Source organism: Nuphar pumila, chromosome 14 (genome assembly GCF_984573655.1).
Source record: "Nuphar pumila chromosome 14, dmNupPumi1.hap1.1, whole genome shotgun sequence".
NCBI classification, from domain to species: domain Eukaryota; kingdom Viridiplantae; phylum Streptophyta; class Magnoliopsida; order Nymphaeales; family Nymphaeaceae; genus Nuphar; species Nuphar pumila.
In genome coordinates, this window is record NC_143262.1 from 75,620,368 (window position 1) to 75,641,017 (window position 20,650).

A 20,650-nucleotide genomic window follows, 5' to 3' on the forward strand; every position below is an offset into this window, starting at 1 on the left:
CCTTTATTTTCCTTTATTTAAATTCAATTAGTGATGTAAATTGTAAATAAATTTGGAATAAGAATTTAAATTCCTACTTAGAAGTAGGGTTTGCATTGCATATAGTTTAAACTTTGATATATAACTGTCATGTTTGTCATTCATGCACATATTTCAATTCCATCATAGTCTAAACAAATGGCATGTGCACTAGCTTCTAGGGAGTTGGTAAACTCGATCTAGTTTTTATTTATGGCCATAGTCAGAATACGAACAAAATCTAGATTTACCATCTTTTTTTAAGCCACAATCAACCTACACTCTTAAGTTATTTTCAAAAAATATAGCATATTTCAATCTTTTATAAATGTTTTTATCCTTTTAGAATTAAATAAGATACATTTAATCCATATCTATGGCCATAGTCAGGGATATGAGGCAAATTTATTTCATTGAAATTCTATAAGGCACATAAAATCTCTTTTTCAAACAATTTCCTCAGAAATCTTCAGAAAATCTTTTTATCAAAATCACATTCATGCATCATCTAGGTTTAGATTGCATCATGAACATATTTCATAAGGCCATCCGCCCATCCTTTTGATGTACTTTCTAAATTCTATCTCCTAAAATTGATTTTCTCAAAATTCACCCTGATTATCTTCAAAATTGATTTTCTCAAAACCCCTTTGGTTTTTCAAAAATCTTTTAAGTATTTCTCAATCCCAATTCACGATTTTCCAAGTTATATTCCCCATCTCAAAGTTTAAATTCAGAGAAATCAACTTTCTCTAAAGTCATTTTGAATTTCATCAAAAATCGATTTCCTTAAAACTTCAAGATTTTTTCAGAAATCGATTTTCCTTTTCTTCAGAAATATTCTTTCAAGAAGGCTCACAATTTTCAAAGTGTCATCTTCCTTAAGAATTTTCCAAGTATTTCAAATCTCTGAAGCATACATCATGTTTTCAAACCTGCATTGTTTGAAATTCATAGCACATGCCTGATTCTTTGTGCATTTAAGAATAAAACATCGGTTTAGACAGGTTGAGCAAAGCAAAGCACTAGATTGATCCTTGGTTCAATTACCCCTGATAAAGGTGATAGGAATGGTTGAACCTCGTACCGATAGGCGAGTCCCATTTTTCGGAATTATCCCACATTTTAAAATGGAGGCAAGTTATTTTCAAGGCGAGTTATTTTCAAATTCTTTTTCAAAGGTCAATTTAACTTGCAAAAGTAAAATTTTGCAATGATAACAGGTTTGACGACCGTGATGGGACCTGTCTTCACCTGATCAATCTAATGCTCTGCTTTGTTCAAGTTATCAAAATCGTGTTCTACTACTGTCAACTTTTATTTCATGATATCATGTGAATCTAGGAGCCTAGAATCAAACCCAGCTGACATGGATCTCATGTAGACTTAGGCATGGTTTGGTAGGACCAATTGAGGAGGCATTATTCATGCTCACGTAGACTTAGGTCTCATACAATCCTCCTCAATATAGGGTTTGATTAAAAACAATGTTTGCTTCTTCAAATTTTTCAAATTTTACTTCTTTAGGTCTTAGAGCTCTCTATTTTTCTTGCATGTGATCATATTTTTAAAACAACCTCACCTATCTTAACCCGGTCTTCACGTTGCTGGGCTTTCTTCCAGAACCATAGTTTGGGACAAAGCCTCACAACTGGGCCACCTATTTGGGTTGATCCCCCCCTGCCACGTACCAAGGGCCATAGTCCAAAGTATATCGACATGCGCTCATGGATGTTGGAAAACACAAGCCTAGAACCGGAGATAAATTTTTATGTCACGTACATCAAGCCTCGACTTGAGTATATCGGCATAGCATGATTGGACACGATTGATCTGAGCCTAGAGTCAGGATTAGGGTCCTACAACTCTTTCAAAATTGATTCATTTAAAGTTAGCTTTTTAGGGAATGTTGTATGTGCATAATTGTTTGTGCAGGATGTGATTGAATTTTTTTATTTCTCATTTCTCTTTTATTTTCCTTTTATATCATTTTTCAAATCTCATTTATTTTTCCAACAGTTTTATCAAAACCCTAGATGATTTTCAAAAATCTCATATTTTTCCTCAAAAAGTCCAAGTGATTTCCCTTTTCCTACCTTTTTTTTGGATCTCAAATTTTCAGCCTTATTTTGATCCTGCTTGTAATTTTTTCAAAAAATCATATAATTTTCTCCTATTTTCCCTAGATTTCTAATCCTTTTGTCTATCTACAAAACTCTTCACCTTATTTTCCTCGTACATTTCTTGATTACTGCGGTGGAAAATATCTATCCACCTTTCTTTTTTTCCTCTTTCCAAGCCTTTTTGCAGATTGTTTTTGCCAAGAGGTATCTCTTTCCTTCAAAAACGACATTTTCCTTCATGGTTGACAGCCTCACCTAGGTAACAAGGCATGCCCTGATTGTTTGTTTCCTCTCACGGAATAACAGCGCAGTCATTGCAATTCCAATCCCTGGTGATGGGATATTTTCTTCAAATTGTCAATCTAATTTCAAATTCTTCATCCATTGTTTTCCATCTATTCTCAAAGTCATTGCCTTCAAGAATTTTTTCATCACTCCGATCATCCTTTTGTCCTACAGAGAATTTTGGGGTTGTGGAATGGTTCAGACCAAATCAGGGAAGAAGACAACGTCGCCTCAATACCCTAGTAGTGGTAGCGAGCAAGAAATGGATTCGCCACGATCTGCCAGAAAACACAATCAACAAGCCAGTGATGATGTGGATCCACAAATGTACTCATTATTTTAGAAAATGATGAGTAAGATGATGACAGAGCAAGTAGGGGCCAGTTTCGGCAAGATTCCCACCAAGAAGAAGATTAAGGGTCATGTTCTGAAAAAGCACTCAAAATTTTCAAAGAAAAGAGTTCAGCATGAGGATATTTCAGAAGAAACCGAGTTAGAGAGTGATACTAATGAAGAGTGTAAAGCTCAAAAAACTTTTTAGAAGATGACTCAGGGGCAGAGGTCAACCAATCAGTCCAAGGATCAATCTGTTAATGACCCTAATCAGTCACAACTCAGAGACGTGCTCAAAATGGTCAAAGATCTGCAAGCCCACGATAAAGGCAAGAAAGTCTTCACAAGTGAGGATTTCTACTATGGTTTGGAAGGGGATGACAACCTAGAGGATCTCCCCTATAAATTTATCAAATTTGATGGGACTAGCAATCCCAAGGCTCACCGGGTTATGTTCTTCGCAAAATGTAATAGATTCAAGAGAGACAATTGTGCTTTGTTTAGATGTTTTCTTCGCAGTCTGGAGGGCACCACCGCAAAATGGTATTCAGAGCACATCAATCCCATTGAGTTGAAGGAATTCGACAAGGTGATTAATCTTTTCATTGAGTGATTTTTGTTCAACACAGAGGTGCTATCAACCCTGAATCACCTCTATAATCTGAAGCAGAAGGACACTGAAAAGGCCAAAGACTTTATCTACAAATGGATATCCAATTGCAATCAAATGAAGGATCTGATATCAAAAGGGCAAGCATTGTCGGTCATCTTGAATACTTTCTCCCAACCTTTGAGAGGCCTGATCTTACTTCCCCAGCACGATCTTTCATCGAATTGATAGAACGAGCTGAATGACTCGAAATAGGGATAGAGAATGGAGTATATGAAAGCCTCACACTCTCAAAGAGCAGCTTTGATACCAAGAAGAAGTCATGCATCACCTTCTCTGTGAATACCACCGGCAACAACAATGACAAAAATAAAAGGGATGACAGAACGAACCACATCGATGGATCAGGGAACCTAAATCCCGGTAGAGTTGACCACACAGGTCAAAAGGACAGAATCAGCAAGCAGAATGACAGTCCTCTCGCAAGCATCCAACTAGAATTAAAACCCCAAGGGAGACCAAAGCATGACAACTGGGGATATGACCACGAGTTTACTCCCTTAGAACAACCACTTGATCAAGTTCTTGAGTATATGAAAATCAAGGGGATGGTTAAAGTTTCTAAGATGGCAGATCCCCTTGTAACCATGGGAAGGTTTAAAGATTAGTTCTACAAGTTTCATCAGACAATGGGGCACGACACCGAGCATTGTTTCATCTTCAAGAACATTGTTCAAGATTGCATTGATAAGAATCTTCTCGTTGAAGATGAAAAGGAGGACCAGTGATCTTGACTAAGCTTTTTCCTCAATCATTCAAAAAGCTGACAATGCCAGCATTTTCTCATTTTTCATCTTGCTTTTATTTTAGAAGGATGATGTAATCCTGTTTATCTTTTCTTGATTTGTCATCAATAAAATTATCAGTTTTCTTCATAAGCTTGATGCCACCTTTTGTTCTACTTCTCTGCAAAATGTTCTTTCATAAGGAGTGACCATCTTCAGAGTCCCTCTTGAATCAATCAAAAGTCAGTTGCTTTGTCACCTTCAGAGAGCGTTCTTCAAACATCAATTATCTTTCTTTTATCCAAAATGTGTTTCCCCTATTGCACTGGGGCATTGCTTTAAAAATTGTCTTCAAAATGTCATGTATGCAGACAGGATCACACAAATATCTCATTTTGCATGCATGTGCACCCATTTATATCATTTTACATTCATTTGCATTTGCATGCATTCATATGCATCAAATTCACTTCCCCTTCAAGTTAAGGGATAAACCTGAACTTCCCATTCAGGATAAAGGATAAATCTTTATACCATTCATAGAAGTAACACAGTTCTCTATAATTGTTCAATCTCATACTTAATGCCAAATTTCTACAAACAGACCTTCGGGTTGGCCAATCTTGTCAAACCCTTTGGGTTACAATCTTACCAATATCAGTCATTTTTCTGCATTCGGGTTACAACTTTACCAATGTCTATCATTTTCAAACCTTTGGGATACAATGTCAAACATTTTCTAAGCCTTTGGGTTACAATCTCATCAATATCAATCATTTTCAACCTTTCAACCAAAATCATGCTTTCAAGCAGGTCAGTCAACTAAATCCTGCTTTCAAGCAGGTCGGTCAAACCAAATTCTGTTTCGAGCTGGTCGGTCAACCAAATCCTACTTTCGAGCTGGTCGGTCAAACCAAATCCTATTTTCGAGCTGGTCGGTCAACCAAATCTTGCTTTCGAGCTGGTCGGTCAAACCAAATCCTGCTTTCGAGCTGGTCGGTCAAACCAAATCCTGCTTTCGAGCTAGTCGGTCAACAAATCCTACTTTTGAGCTGGTCGGTCAACCAAAATCCTACTTTCGAGCTGGTCGGTCAACCAAAATCCTGCTTTCAAGCTGGTAAGTCAAAACAAAAATCCTGTTTTCGAGCTGGTAAGTCAAAACAAAACCCAACTTTCGAGTTGATCTTTTAACTAAATCTTTCAGGACTCAATTTAGTCATGGATATGTCAATTAGACCTCAAGCAATTTCTTTCACCAAGGATTCCAATAATATTTTGCCAATTTGCTGTCAAAATAGTTGTTGATCTCAAAATCTTTATTGCATAAAAGTTTACCTTATATTACTTTCAGTATTTCTTCCAAAAGGACAAAGCTCTTGCGAAGAAAGAAGAAAATTCAAGCTTTTTCTGTTGGTCAACTAAAAGGATGAAGAAAAATCCTCTATGTGACCGGCAAAGAAAAAATTCAATGATGTTGAGAAGCCATAAATGAATCGGTATTGATCATAGCTATGGCACATTTTTAAAGATTACTCTGATAATAAGGCAGTAAAAATATCCTGGGCGATATAAAAAGAATTCACTCAATCTCAATATCTCTTTAATCAATCAAGCTATAATCAACTATCTGCAAAAGGGATCTCTCAATCATTGTCAAGTTGAAGATTGATGGATGGGTTAGACCCCCGGGGCCAAAGAAGACTCAGATCATCTCCGAGTTGAAGGAGTATGTGATGTGTTCTTCCAAGAAAAGTTTAAATCACCGTCAAGTTGAACGTTGGAGCGAAAAACCTCTCGACAATCCCTAAAAGATATTTAATCACTGTTATCATAAAGTGATTTTCAACCAAAGAGGCCATTTTATTAATTCACTTCCTGAGAATAAAAAAGGATGCGAAATATTTTCAAGTTGAAGGAGCTTGTGGCATGTCCTTCCTAAGAAAATCAGAACACAACTAAGTTGAAAACTAATGTGATGAGATCCTCGTCCAATCCCAGGAAACTCAATTTTCATGTCTCAAAAGAGCACAAAAGATTATCAAGATACTTTGATTAAAAGAGAGACATCCTTAATATAATTCTTGGGACTAAAGAAGATGCGAAACATCTCTGAGTTGAAAGAGTTTGTGACGTGTCTTTCCAGGGAAAATCAGAACACAGTTAAGTTGAAGGTTGATGTAATAAAATTCTCGCCAAATCTCAAGAAAACTCATCCTCCATGTCTCAAAAGAGTGCAAAAAGATCATCATGGGTAAAACCCAGATATCAAACTGCCAAAACTATCAAGAATCATCTTTATTTATGTTATATTCTCTTATCAATATCCTTTTCATCAATTGCTTTTATGATACTGAGAGCAAATTCCTTTCTTTTCATATCAAGGAAATGCATAGCTTCCTTGAAGAACCTCAACAGCAATAATTTGATTTTGATTCTGGATTCTACGAAGTTAGCCCAGTTGGAGGTAATACTCTAGGTAGAAAGAGGAAATATACTTTCATATATATGTGCTTATTTTTAATTATTCTTGAATCAACTACAATTTTTATCTTATTGGTAATCTTTTCTAGTTATCCTGGCATGAAGTAAGAGCTTGAGGTTCATCTCTGATGCATCCTGGCACCATTTGTCATCCCTTTTAGGACTTGATAACGGGAGTTTTCAAGATTCCTTCCCTTCTTTTGGTATAATCTGAGCGCTCGGGCTCTCAGATTCGCACACTTCCTTGTGTCCCCACTGTCTCACCATAGACAGTCTAATTTCGGCTCGAGGTTAAGCCACCAATCATTTTCTCGCAAAATGTCACAAATTTCAAAAGTTATTTAGTCTCAACAATGAGGCCTCCAAAATCAACCCCTTTTTAAGCTTTAGGGACTTTCAATTTTATCCTTTTTCAAAACCCCTATTGGATTCATTATGCATAAATTTGAGTGTCCCATCATAGTTTCTTCATTTGAGGATTTCGTTTATCGTCTCCATTTAGGTTAAGGGTTAAGCCTGAACCTCATTTTTTCATGAGGTATCATTCCCGATCAGGTTAAGGGTTTAAACCTAAGTCTCATTCTGATGAGGTATTTTATCTCTCGATCAGGTTAAGGGTTTAAACTTGAGCCTCATTCTGATGAGGTATTTCATCTCCTGATCAGGTTAAGGGTTAAACCTGAGCCTCATTTTGATGAGGTATTTCATCTCCCTTTCAAGATAAGGGCTAAACCTGAATCATTCTTCATAAAAGGCCATTTTTTAAAAGCTATTCAGTCTCAGTTATGGGACGCCCAAATCACTCCTTTTTCCAAAGCTTTTAGGGAAAATCATCTTAATTGCCTTCTTTACAACCCCTCATTTCTACACAAGGTATTTTTCGTCCCATCCAGGTTAAAGGCTAAGCCTGAACCTCATCTCGGTGAGGTGAATTTTCTTTTTTATTATCCATTCCATGCCTATCATGATCACCAGAGCTAATTCTTTCATACCCAGTCTGATTCTTTTAACTGGGACATTTTATAGTCCAAATTTGGTGTGTGTTTTTTGCCACTAAGCTCGGCTTTCAACCGGCTTAGTAGCAAAGAGGGGCATCTATAAACACTCCAAATTTTTACCCTTATTCAGTGTTTACACTTCATGTGTCATTGCATATCATTGTAGGCATTTGGCATATCATTTCATTGCATTTTATGGCATTGCATCTCATTATTGAGACCCAGTACTCCTGTTTTCAAAATATTGAATCCAGAATCGTGTTTTAAAACTTTTCTTTCAAAATCAATTTCAAATATCTGGGTTTTGAATCGACATTTTGCCGTTTGCCAACCCCCAGGATCTTATATTTCAAAATATTTTTCTCATAAAATAATCTGGATTCATTTTAAATCAAATTTCAATTGATTTAAATCCTCAAATGAGACCCATCTAGGTGGTGTCACTTCTTGATTCTTTTATTTATAAAATTTCTCAAAAATCACAAAGTCCTAGTTGGATCGAGACTTTGTCTTTTCATCTTTTTAAACATTTTTCAAAATTCTATTTTGGTTTTAAATCAGTGGTAGTCATATCCTCTGTCCATTTTCTCTATTTTTGGCCAAAATCTCAGAGTCCTAGTGGGATCAGGACTCTTTTTCCAGAGTCCCAGTCGAATCAGCACTCTATCTTTTACTACCATTTTTACATGTTTTTAAGAAAACCTTTCAAAATCCTTCATTTTGGCCAAAATCCTAGAGTCCCAATCGAATTAGAATTCTTTCCCAGAATCCTAATCGAATCAAGACTCTATCCTGATTTCATACTTTACTCCTGTTCTTCACTTGTTTTCAAAACATTCTCATATGATTTTCAAAATCTTTCATTTTAGCCAAAATTTTAGAGTTCTAACAAGATCATGACTCTTTTTCCAGAGTATCAGTCGGATTAGAACTCTATCTTTCATCACTATTCTACCTATTTTTAACCAAATCTTTCAAAATCTTTCAAAGAGAAGTAAAAAACTTAGAGTTTTAGTTGAATCAAGGCTCTGTTCAAAGAGTCCCAGTTGGATCAAGACTCTGACCTTAATTTCAATTTTGAGAAAATCTTTCTAAAATCTCTTTATTTATCTTTCCAAATTTCAAAATTGTTACACTTCTATCACAGAGTTTCAAAATTCTGGGATTCTATCCCAGAGTTTTGATCAAATCAGGACTCTATCCTGAGTTCATTTTCTCACTTCACTTTCACTGGTTTTCAAAAGTCCTTTTTAAAATCTCATCATTTGCTTTACAGAAAACCAAAGTTCTCAGAGTTCTAATCGAACTAGGACTCTTCCTCAGAGTCCTAATCGAACCAAGACTCTAACATGACTTCAATATTTACCTTATTTTTACCTGTTTTCTAAAATCCTCTCATTTGTTTTTTCAGAAAATCCAGAATTCTGAGAGTCCTGGGCAAATTAGGACTCTGCTCCCAGAGTCCCAGTTAGATTAGAACTCTGTCTTGATTTCACTGTTTATTGTTGTTTTTACTGGTTTTGCAAAATCTTTTATTTGTTTTTCAGAAAAGACTCAAAATCTAGAGTTTCAGTCCGATCAGGACTCTGTCTCAGAGTCCTAATCTGATCAGAACTCTATTTTGAATCTTGTTTTACCTCCATCTTCACCTTCTTAACTTATTTTTTAAAAGAATTAGGTCATTTTGTAGAGTTCCAGTTGATTCAGGACTCTATTTCAAAGTTCTCATTGAGTTAGGACTCTAACCTTGACTGTATTTTTTGACTTATTTTATTAGTTTTGATAAAATCTTTCAAAAACTTCATCATTTGGCTTTCAAAATTCTAAAATCTCAGAGTCCTAATAGGTTCAGAACTCTGGTCTAAAGTTTTGGTTCACTCAAAACGCTATTTTCAAAACCTTTGAATTTCATCTGTTAATTTTAAACCATTTTCAAAGCCATTTTCAGTCTTTATTTCGACTTTTTGAAAACTTCGATGTGGGGCCCACTCAGTTGGCACCATATCTTGAGTTTTGACCTAGTCAGTACTCTATGCCATTTCAAAACTTTCAATTTCAAGTCTACTTTTGATTTTTTAAAAAAAAAAACTCTCATTTTTAAGTTTTAAAATCATTTTTGAAAAACCAAATGGGGCCCACTGTGGGTGGCGCCACATTTGCAGAAGTCAGGATTAGGCTAAGGATAGTCAGTATTCTAGTTACATTAGGGGTTTAGAAGAGTCAAAAACAATTTCAAAAATCCATTTTATCCAAGTTTTTAACTAGTGGTTTTTAAAAGTTTTAAAAACCAATGTGGGCCCACACTAGGTGGCGCCACATTTGGGAGTCTCTTAGGTCAATTAGAAGTTTAGATAGGTTAGCTAGAGTCTACATTAGGCAAGGAAATTTTAAAAAAATCACACCCCACTAATGAGTTTGGATAGGTTTTAAAAGGGGCAAATTTAGAATTAAATAACCCTAACTAACAAAACCTAATTTTGCCTATTTAAAGAAGCAAGAGGGGGGTCGACCCCTATTCCTCTCTCTTCTCAGTTCTTGGAGCTTCTCTATCTTATCCAGCACCTCCTCCTTCTTCCTTAGTAGTTGCAGGCCCCAAGGTGAGTTTCTATAATATTATTTCATAATTTTTTTTAGTTTTTTATGGTTTTATCATGATTTCATTATGGGCGCCCCCTTATTCATGGGTTTTAACTATGATTTTTAATCAAGAACCCCAAAATCGGTTCAAGAAGGTGATCTAACTAAGTTTGATGAGTTTTTCCAGGATTTTAATCTATTAGAATCATTTATAAACATGTTTTTTTATATTCTTAACCGATGAAATATGAGATTTACCTGTTAAATGGGCTAAATCCATATTTTCAAAAGGTAAATCAATTTCAGCCATGGATTCCCTATATTTTTTATTATTTTCTTATTATATTAGTATTTATTTCATATATTTCAGCATTAAATTAAGTTTTTTTAGGCTGTTTATGTGTTTTTTATTAGTTTTCATGTTTAAATTAGTTGTTTTTAGTGTTTTATTAGATTTTCGTGTGTTTTGATTCTAGGTTTGTAGAAATTATGTTGTTTCACATTTAAATCTTCAGTAGAAAATTCTGATTTTTTTATGTTTAGTCCAAAGATTTGTCAATAAGTCTATTTAAAAAAACCAGAGGTTTTTGAATTCGGGAACCCTATTAGAAAAATATAAAGTTGCATTGTGATTTTTGTTACTTAAAATCGCTATTGATATTCACGTATAAGTTGCAGATGTGATATTTCTACCATACAGGATTCAATTCATGATCCGTAAATTGCAGTAGCTTCATGTTAGTATCTATTATTTACTATAATTTTTTTATATTTTTCTATCACTGGCTGCTATTTTTCCTCTGTTAGAAAGTAGGATCAATTTTTTTAGAACTCGTTATGCTTTATTAAAATCCTAAGCTAACTTGTGTTGATCGTATCTCCCTAACCAGAGATTTGATCAATGATCTATAAAACGAGAAATTCTTTATCTGCATATTTTCTATTCACTGCTAAAATTTTAGAATTTTCTGATATGGTTTGCTATTTTTCTCTGTATTCGAAACCGGAAGCATCTGTTTTGATATATTTCATATTTGTTAAATTCAAGTATATATTGCCGGAACAATATCTCCCTAACCGGAGATGATTTTTCCAATCTGTAAAAGGGAGAATCTTTATTTTTTTGTCTATTATGTCTCTGTAAAATGTTATGAATTTCCATGGTAAATTGATCCCTGATTCAAGCCTTACACTATGACAGGTATGTGCCACAAGCAAAAATAGCATATTTTAGGGTTTTATGCATTTTTCATATTGGAATAATGTCAAATTTTGATCTTTCTGTTTTCAATTTAATTTTAGGATTATAAGGAGTGCAGGTGTCTATTTTTATCAATTTTGGATCTCATTTGATGCTTGAATTGATTATCTTGCAAAACAGAATGCCCGCAGGATCCCGAAACACTGATAAAATCATGATTTTTGTGATATTTCTGATTTTTTTTGTGTATAAGTTCATGGTTTTAGGGTTTGTTCATGTTTAAAATCATGATAGGATACCTCATATACGATTTGGCTTTGATTTGAGTCTTTTTGAACATTAAATCCAAAATTTTACCAAAATATTTTTTGAAAACCCTGATTTCAAGGTAATAGTCTTGTTTTCAGGGGTATTTTTGTTCTTTTTCCTCAAATTTCGAATTTCAAAGTTATTTATATTTATTATTTCTTCAATTTTATTTCATATTTTATTATGTTTATATCAAGGAAAACATGGAAAAAGCCGTATATCTAGATAAATTTATTAATTTCCAGATATTACTAGATAAATCTAGAAAAGCCAATATTTCTTCACTAACAAGTTTTTCTAGTTTTGCAGGGACATTCAAGGTTGTATTCTCCTTTATTTTCTTTTATTTAAATTCAATTAGTGATGTAAATTGTAAATAAATTTGGAATAAGAATTTAAATTCCTTCTTAAAAGTAGGGTTTGCATTGCATATAGTTTAAACTTTGATATATAACTATCATATTTGTCATTTATGCACATATTTCAATTTTACCATGGTCTACACAAATGGCACGTGCGCTAACTTCTAGAGAGTTGGTAAACTCGATCGAGTTTGTATTTATGGCCATAGTCAGAATACGAACGAAATTCAGATTTACCATCTTTTTTTAAGCCACAATTAGCCTACACACTTAGGCTATTTTCAAAAAACATAGCATATTTCAATCTTTTATAAATGTTTTTATCCTTTTAGAATCAAATGAGAACCATTTAATCCATATCTGTGGCCATAGTCAGAGATATGAGACAAATTTATTTCATTGAAGTTCTATAAGGCACATAAAATCTGTTTTTCAAACAATTTCCTTAAAAATCTTCAGAAAATCTTTTTATCAAAATCACATTCATGCATCATCTAGGTTTAGATTGCATCATAAACATATTTCACACGGCCACCCGCCCATCCTTTTGATGTATTTTCTAAATTCTATCTCCTAAAATCGATTTTCTCAAAATTCGCCCTGATTATCCTTAAAATCGATTTTCTCAAAACCCCTTTAGTTTTTCAAAGATCTTTTAAGTATTTCTCAATCCCAATTCATGATTTTTCAAGTTATATTCTCCATTTCAAAGTTTAAATTCAGAGAAATCAACTTTCTCTAAAGTCATTTTGAATTTCATCAAAAATCGATTTCCTCAAAACTTCAAGATTTCTTCAAAAATCGATTTTCCTTTTCTTCAGAAATATTCTTTCAACAAAGCTCACAATTTTCAAAGTGTCATCTTCCTCAAAAATTTTCCAAGTATTTCAAATCTCTTTAGCATACATCATGTTTTCAAACCTGTATTGTATGAAATTCATAGTACATGCTTGATTCTTTGTGCATTTAGAAATAAATCATCAATTTAGACAGGTTGAGCAAAGCAAAGCACTAGATTGATCCATGGTTCAATTACCTCTGATAAAGGTGCCAAAAATGATTGAACCTCGCATCGACAAACGAGTATTATTCTTCAAAATTATCCCGCATTTTAAAACGGAGGTGAGTTATTTTCAAAATCTTTTTCATAGGTCAATTTGACTTGCAAAAGTAAGATTTTATAATGATAACAATGTTGTATTTCAAAGATCAGGAAAATAGCAGATCATGCCCGTCATGTGGGCATCCTCGGTTCAAGCTAAAGATAAGAGGCAATGGTAGCACGATGTCAAAAGAAGTGTCATACAAGTCGCTCCGCTACTTCCCTCTCACCCTTAGATTGCAACGATTGTATATGTCTTTGAGGACAGCTAAACACATGAGATGGCATGCAAATAAAGTTCGATGTGATGAAGACAAGATCACACATCCTGTTGACACGAAATCTTGGAAGCACTTTGATCGTACTCATCAGAACTTTGCAATGGAAGTGAGAAATGTTAGGCTCAGTTTATGTACAAATGAATTTAATCCATTTGGGGGTAGATCAACTTCATACTCGTGTTCATACAAGTCATGAAATAACGCTGGATGCAAGGTCTTCTCAATCTGACACAAGAAGACTTATTCAAATAGTGTATATCGATAATCGACCGTAAGTATTTTATTTTCACTTATCCTATACTTATCTTATAAATATTGTATATTGATAGTTAATGTGTACCAATTCATGTGCAACACGAGGTTCAAGCCACAAGAAGTAATAAGAGAGATTAGGAATTCACTAGTTCAACATCTACTAGGACCGGTCACTCAATGAAAAGAGTCTGAAGGAGGTGTTAGACAGATTGTGGTCCTCATTCATGGTATACAATCATTTCTCATAGTTAATGTGTTTCGTATTTAATTTTTTGTTCTAGTCATGTCTACTAACTTTCTGAAAATATTTGTAGGCTTTGAATCGCTTCGCGACTACGATGGAGGAGCAGGATGCGAGGAAGGTATGACAGAAGATTGCTGCCAATCGATTTGTAGACATGTTGCACAATATGAAGACTTTAGAAAGAAAAGCATCTGGTGGGATAGATGATCCATTGCAGTAGAACGACCATGAACCTCCTACTATCAGGTCAGATGTTTGGGATGTAATGTGCGACAAGTGGGTGGAGCATGAATTTTGAAATCGCTCAGCGAAGGCTGTACAAAACCGAGCGAAAATGCCTGATTCTCCTCTACACACAGGTGAATCTATAACTTTTGTGAGCCACCTGAAGAAAATGGTAATTCATCAATCTATATATTGTCAATTTTATAAGTATTGTTGCAAACTTGTTAAATAATTCTTTTATTATTTAACTTTGCAGGAAGTAGAAAAAGGAGGCATTGTGTCATATAAGGATGTGTTTATTGAAACACATAAACGTAAGACCACAGGAGAGTTCGTATCAAAGAAGGCGAGAATGACAACAGTATGTATTTATTGTATTAATAAATATTGTAATATACAAGTTATCATAAACATTGTAATTCTTAATTATTAATTTATATTGTAATCATTACTTTGTAGGAGTCATATGAGCAATAGATGATAGAGTGATATGGCGATCACTCCACTCAGCATCCACCTTTTGATCCTGCAGCATGGGTGACTGCAACAGGTGAACCCAAAAAGGGTCGTGTGTTCGGGTTTGGGAGTAATATGAACACCTCACCAGTCGTTGCTTCCTCCAGTCACGGCTCATAAAGTTCTCCCATCAGCATCAACTTCAAGCATCCGACTGAGCCGCCTAATTCTTGGGATGGTATATGCCAGCTCGTTAAGGACACAATACGTGACTATTTACATGAAGCAATTTTTGATGTTGTCCATAATGAGTTGTGCGGTTTTTTGGGGACAAGAGAACTTCATCTACAGGTGCCTCTCAGGTATGAAAGTTTCATCTAATGTATTGCATGTCGTTAGATTTCATGTTACTTTGATTGCCTTAACTTAGGTGCATTGCATATAATTTATTTCATTATATTTTGTTTATCAATACTAACCTTTCTTTTCTCTTGTAGGTTGCTGGAGATAATCAGCGTAGAGGAGCTGAAGGGGCAGATCGAGACAATGAAGAAGATGACACACATAATCTTGACGATGATTAGATTCATGTGTTGAGTTTATTGTACCTTCTTGTTGTTTCAAAAATGTAAATATTCACTTGTAAATAATTAGAACTTTGCAAAAATTATAGTGGATCGATAAATTATTTTAGTTGCTTTTTATATGTATTTTTTATATGTACTTTGTTTTTTATACACAGAAAATATAAATTGTATCACGAGAATTTTTTCTAGATATTTATGTTTTAAACAAATTTTTTTAAATTCTTTTTCTTGTTTGCGATGGATATTTTCTGTCGCTATTTACTACCGGCGTCTAATTTAGCGACGGATTAAGGATGAATATTAATCCATCTCAAATGTGAATCGGCCAATGTTTTTGCGATGGATTTTAATTTATTGCTAAGTCCGTCGCTACAATAGCAACAGAAGTCGTGATGGATTTTAATCCGTCGCAAAACAAAAATCTTCGTATATTAACGACGACCTTGCGATGAATCATGGCATTCACTAATTCATCTTAAATTAGCGACAGAATTTACGATAGATAGTTTCTGTCGCTAATCAGCGACTATAATTTTGTGATGGAAGCTATCCGTCGCTAAGCCGACACTAATCCATCGCTAAACTGTTTAGCGATGGATTAGTGACGGATTGAGGTCGTCGCTAATCCACAAATTTCTTCTAGTGAGTTCTCATTTTCATTTTGTTTATTTTTTGTTATTTTTCATGAAACTAACCATATAAATGTGATCTACATGTTTAGGTTAGTAAGAGTTGGCTCTTAGATCGTCCAATTATGATATCGTTATTTGATTTTTATAAGGCTTCAAAAATGAACGACCTATAATATGTGATACTTTTTTGGACCATAAAATAGTGTTTTTCATCAAAAATACATAATCCAAAAGTCAGCCCATGAGGTTTGTTTGGATCAAAATAACCCACACCATGGAGATCCAGAGGCATTTGTACGTAGTGATGCCATTAGCAAAATGTTCTCTCTTTCTCACATATAATAATGGGTTTGTGCTAAACCACATTGGTGCTAAATCAGAGCTAAAGTATGTTGACCGTCCATTATGCGCATTGATGGATGACCAGCACGTAAAAAATGCAAAAATCACATTTTTGAACTTTACTAGCACCCTAAAAAGCATCAGTAAAGGTTCTGAGACCTCTACTGGAGCTTTTAGTGTGCCACCGGAAATAGAGCGCATTTTTTAAAAAGGTCTTTACTGGCACACTAAAAGCACCAGTAAAGGTCTCATACCCTTTCTAGGTGCTTTTAATGCTGGTGCTTTTAGTGGATAAGTAAAAGTCAAAAATGCAATTTTTGCATGCTGGCCATCCATTAACGTGCATGATGGATGGTCAGCGCTTTAACTTCGATTTAGCACCAAATGAGCTCTCTCTCTCTCTCTCTCTCTCTCTCTATATATATATATATATATATATATATATATATATATATATATATATATATATATATATATATATGTGTGTCTTACACGATGGACGTGTACCTCACGTGGCCCATGCACCTTTCTTTTCATGAGTTACATGTTTATGTCTGTGTAATGACTATTAATATATAAATTTTCAATAAAGATAACAATGGGTTGGATATCCGAACGTGCCAAGAACCATTGACGTGCATTGTGCATGTGTTGCATGATGCACCTGTATGTCACGTGACCCATGCGCCTTACCTTTTTCATGACTTACATGTGCATGTGTCTGATGACTCTCGCTGGGGTTAGTCTGACCCCCTACAAGTTACACTATACCATTGGGTTTTAAACCTACAAAGTCCCAAAAGGTGACGTGCACTAGCTGCTCCTCAACTCAACCATTCAAGTGTAGCTGCCTATCACTTTCCTAGCCTACAGCCAGCCTACAATGTGCAAATGAGCATGTTTGGGTTACTTTTTGCAAATCTGACCCTACATTACTGTTCAGCATGGTCAATTTTGCTAGAAAACAACATTGATTCATGTTTTTTTGATAAAAATATGATTTTTAAGCCTTTAATATTTATAAAAATCTTAGATCGTCTATTTTTAAGCATTATAAAAACTTATGTGTCGGAGTTGGATGATTCAAGAATCAATTCTGATAAGGAAAACATAAAAAAAAAAGTTCAAAAGCCTAATTGTCTCTCTCTCTCTCTATATATATATATATATAGAGAGAGAGAGAGAGAGAGAGATTTCTAAATTTATAACCCGAAGAAACTACACCTGACATGAATGCCTGGTCATGTTGGCTAAGCCTGCCATACCTATGGTCGCGTGCTTGCAACGTAAAACTCTAAGGCTAGGACCCCTGCTCATGGGGCCTATGCTACGCGTTGGCTTGCGCAGAGGGACGGTGCCCATGGGAATTGAACCTTGACTGCCGGTCTAGCAGCCAAGGCCCCACTCTACTATGTCAACCCCCATCGGAGAGAGAGTATATTTGACCATTACATACAAATGAGTTCTCATTTTCATTTTGTTTATTTTTTTTTTTGTTGTTTTTCATGAAACTAACCATATAAATATGATAGTTTAGGTTAGTAAGAGCTGGCTCTTAGATCGCCCAATTATGATAGGTTAGTAGGTTTTTATAAGGCTTCAAAAATCAACCGCCTATAATATGTGATACTTTTTAGACCATAAAATTGTGGTTTTTCATTGAAAAAACATAATTCAAAAGTCAGTTCCCACTATTTTGAACACGTGGATCAAAATAACCCACACCATTGGGATCCAGAGGCATTTGTACTTAATGATGCCATAAACAAATATTCTTTCTCTCTCACATATAATAACAGTTCGTATAGCTAAACCACATTGGTGCTAAATCAGAGCTAAAGCGCTTTAACTGTTCATCGTGCACTTGATGGATGGTCAGCATGCAAAAAATATAAAAATCACATTTTTTATTTTTACTGGCACACTAAAAGTGTCAGTAAAGGTTAGGTTTGGGACCTTTACTGGTGCTTTTAGTGCGCCACTAAAAGTTGAGCTTATTTTTTTTAAAAAGGTATTTACTGGTGCACTAAACGCGTCAATAAAGGTCTCATACCCTTTACCACGGCTTTTAGTGTGTCAGTAAAGGTTTTTGCATTTTTTTGTACGCTGGCCATCCATCAACGTATAGTGCATTTTAACTCCCATTTAGCATCAAATAAGTTTAGCACCTATCCATCTCTCTCTCTCTCTCTCTCTCTCTCTCTCTCTCTCTCTCTCTCTCTATATATATATATATATATATATATATATATATATATATATATATATATATATATATCGATGCACGTGTACCTCACGTGGCCCATGCACCTTACCTTTTTCATGAGTTACATGTTTATGTCTTGTGTAATGATTATTAATACATAAATTTTCAATAAAAGATAACAATGGATTGGATATCCGGACGTGCCAAGAACCATTGACACGCATTGTGCATGTGTTGCATGATGCACCTGTATGTCACGTGACCCATGCGTCTTACCTTTTTCATGACTTACATGTGCATGTCTGTCTGATGACTCTCATTAATTTCTTTTCTTTTTTTTTGAAAGGCAAGCTGGGGTTAGGCATACCCTATACACTATACATTTTTGGTTTTGAACCTGCAACGTTCCAACACAAGGTGACGTGCACTAGCTGCTTCCAACCAGACAAGCGGAGCCATAAATTTCAACTCTCAATCATTCAAGAAAAATAGGATGGTGTGTCCCCAACCCTAAATTGCAGAATCTAATGATCAGATGGTTAAAACAACCTTACGGATGTGATCTACATGGTTTGTTTAATGAAAAACATGTCGTGGATCATACCATTGCAATGTATAAGAAGGATTTTCGAAGATATGAAAAATCAACGGCACACAATGTGCTAAACTTAATTTGACAACTTAAAAAATCATGCTCTTATTTCTACAAAACACAATCAAGGTATGCTTTTTAGCAAGCAAACTATACTTTACACATCCGTATGGTTAGATTGCATGAAAGAGGTGTGCTTGTCCCTGGGGCTGCCAAAACTGGGGGCACACTTATATATGTAAACGAGAGAGTGTAATAGTGGACGGGGAAAGACTCACATCTCCAGCGTAAATCTAAGGGAATTAATGGTGTTTCTGTTTTAAAAACGCCCTTTAGTGGTGGTCGAGAACCGCAAATAAATGGTGTTTCTGTTTTAAAAGAGCGCCCCCCGCTGATTGCATGCATGATCAGCGGCGGGCATACATCCAATAACCCGCATACATCCAATAACAGTGGACGATACGCGTCCTCCACTGTTATACTATATATATATATATATATATATATATATTTCCATGCTAAATGAAATATGTTAAATAAAACATGCTAAATGGGGTTTTCATTCTTTTTTCATTTATTTTTAAATTCCGACTATAAAAATGTGATCTATGTACTTGATTTTATAGTGATCACCTCTTGAAGCATTCAATTCCGACACATGGGTGAGTTTTTATAAGGTTCGAAAAATGACGGTCCAAAATCCTTATAAATTTTTGAGGCATCAAATAAATTTTTTGCCATCGAAAACACATGATCTAAGTGTGGATTGCTAGTAAATCAACCATGGCCAACACATTTATGGGGTTGGAACCATGAAAAAACACCATAAAAACCAAACAACTCATCTTGCACAAATGTATTACCCTATATATATATATATATATATATATATATATATATATATATATATATATATAGTAAGAGATAGGTTTCTAACACTTTTTTGGGCCTACTGTGTGCATACCGCATACCGGGCTTTGAAAAGATTGTTTCTATTTTTTGAAAATCTGACCATACAAATGTGATCTACATGCTTGATTTTGTGGGAAACGACTTTTGGATTGTCTGATTCCAACACCAAGTTAGGTTTTTATAAGATTAAAATATCAATGGTCTAAAATTTTAAAAAATATTCAATGCTTAAAAAATCCAGTTTTTCTCAAACAAACATGAGTGTGATTTTCTAGCAAATCGATCATGCAGAACACATATGTAGGGTCAAATTTTAAAAGAAACAACCTGAAAACCCCAATCCAAGCTCAATAGGAACACAGTAGGCACATCAAAAACGTGAGGCATCTACTCATTTATATATAGAGAGAGAGAGGGATTGGCAGCTGCTCACATGTTAGGTGCTAAATAAGCATGCCAAATGGGTTTTTCAGTCTTTTTTTATTTTGTTTATAAATTTTGACCGTACAAATGTGATCTATGTGCTTGATTTTATAGGGATCAGCTATTGAAGCATTCAATTCTGACACATGAATGGGTTCTTATAAGATTCGAAAAATCAACGGTCCAAAATCTTTATAAAATTTTGAGGATCCAAATATCATTTTTTTCATCGAAAACACATGATCCAGGTATGGATTCCTGGTAAATCGACCATGCCCAACACATTTATGGGGTTAGAACTGCAAAAAAAA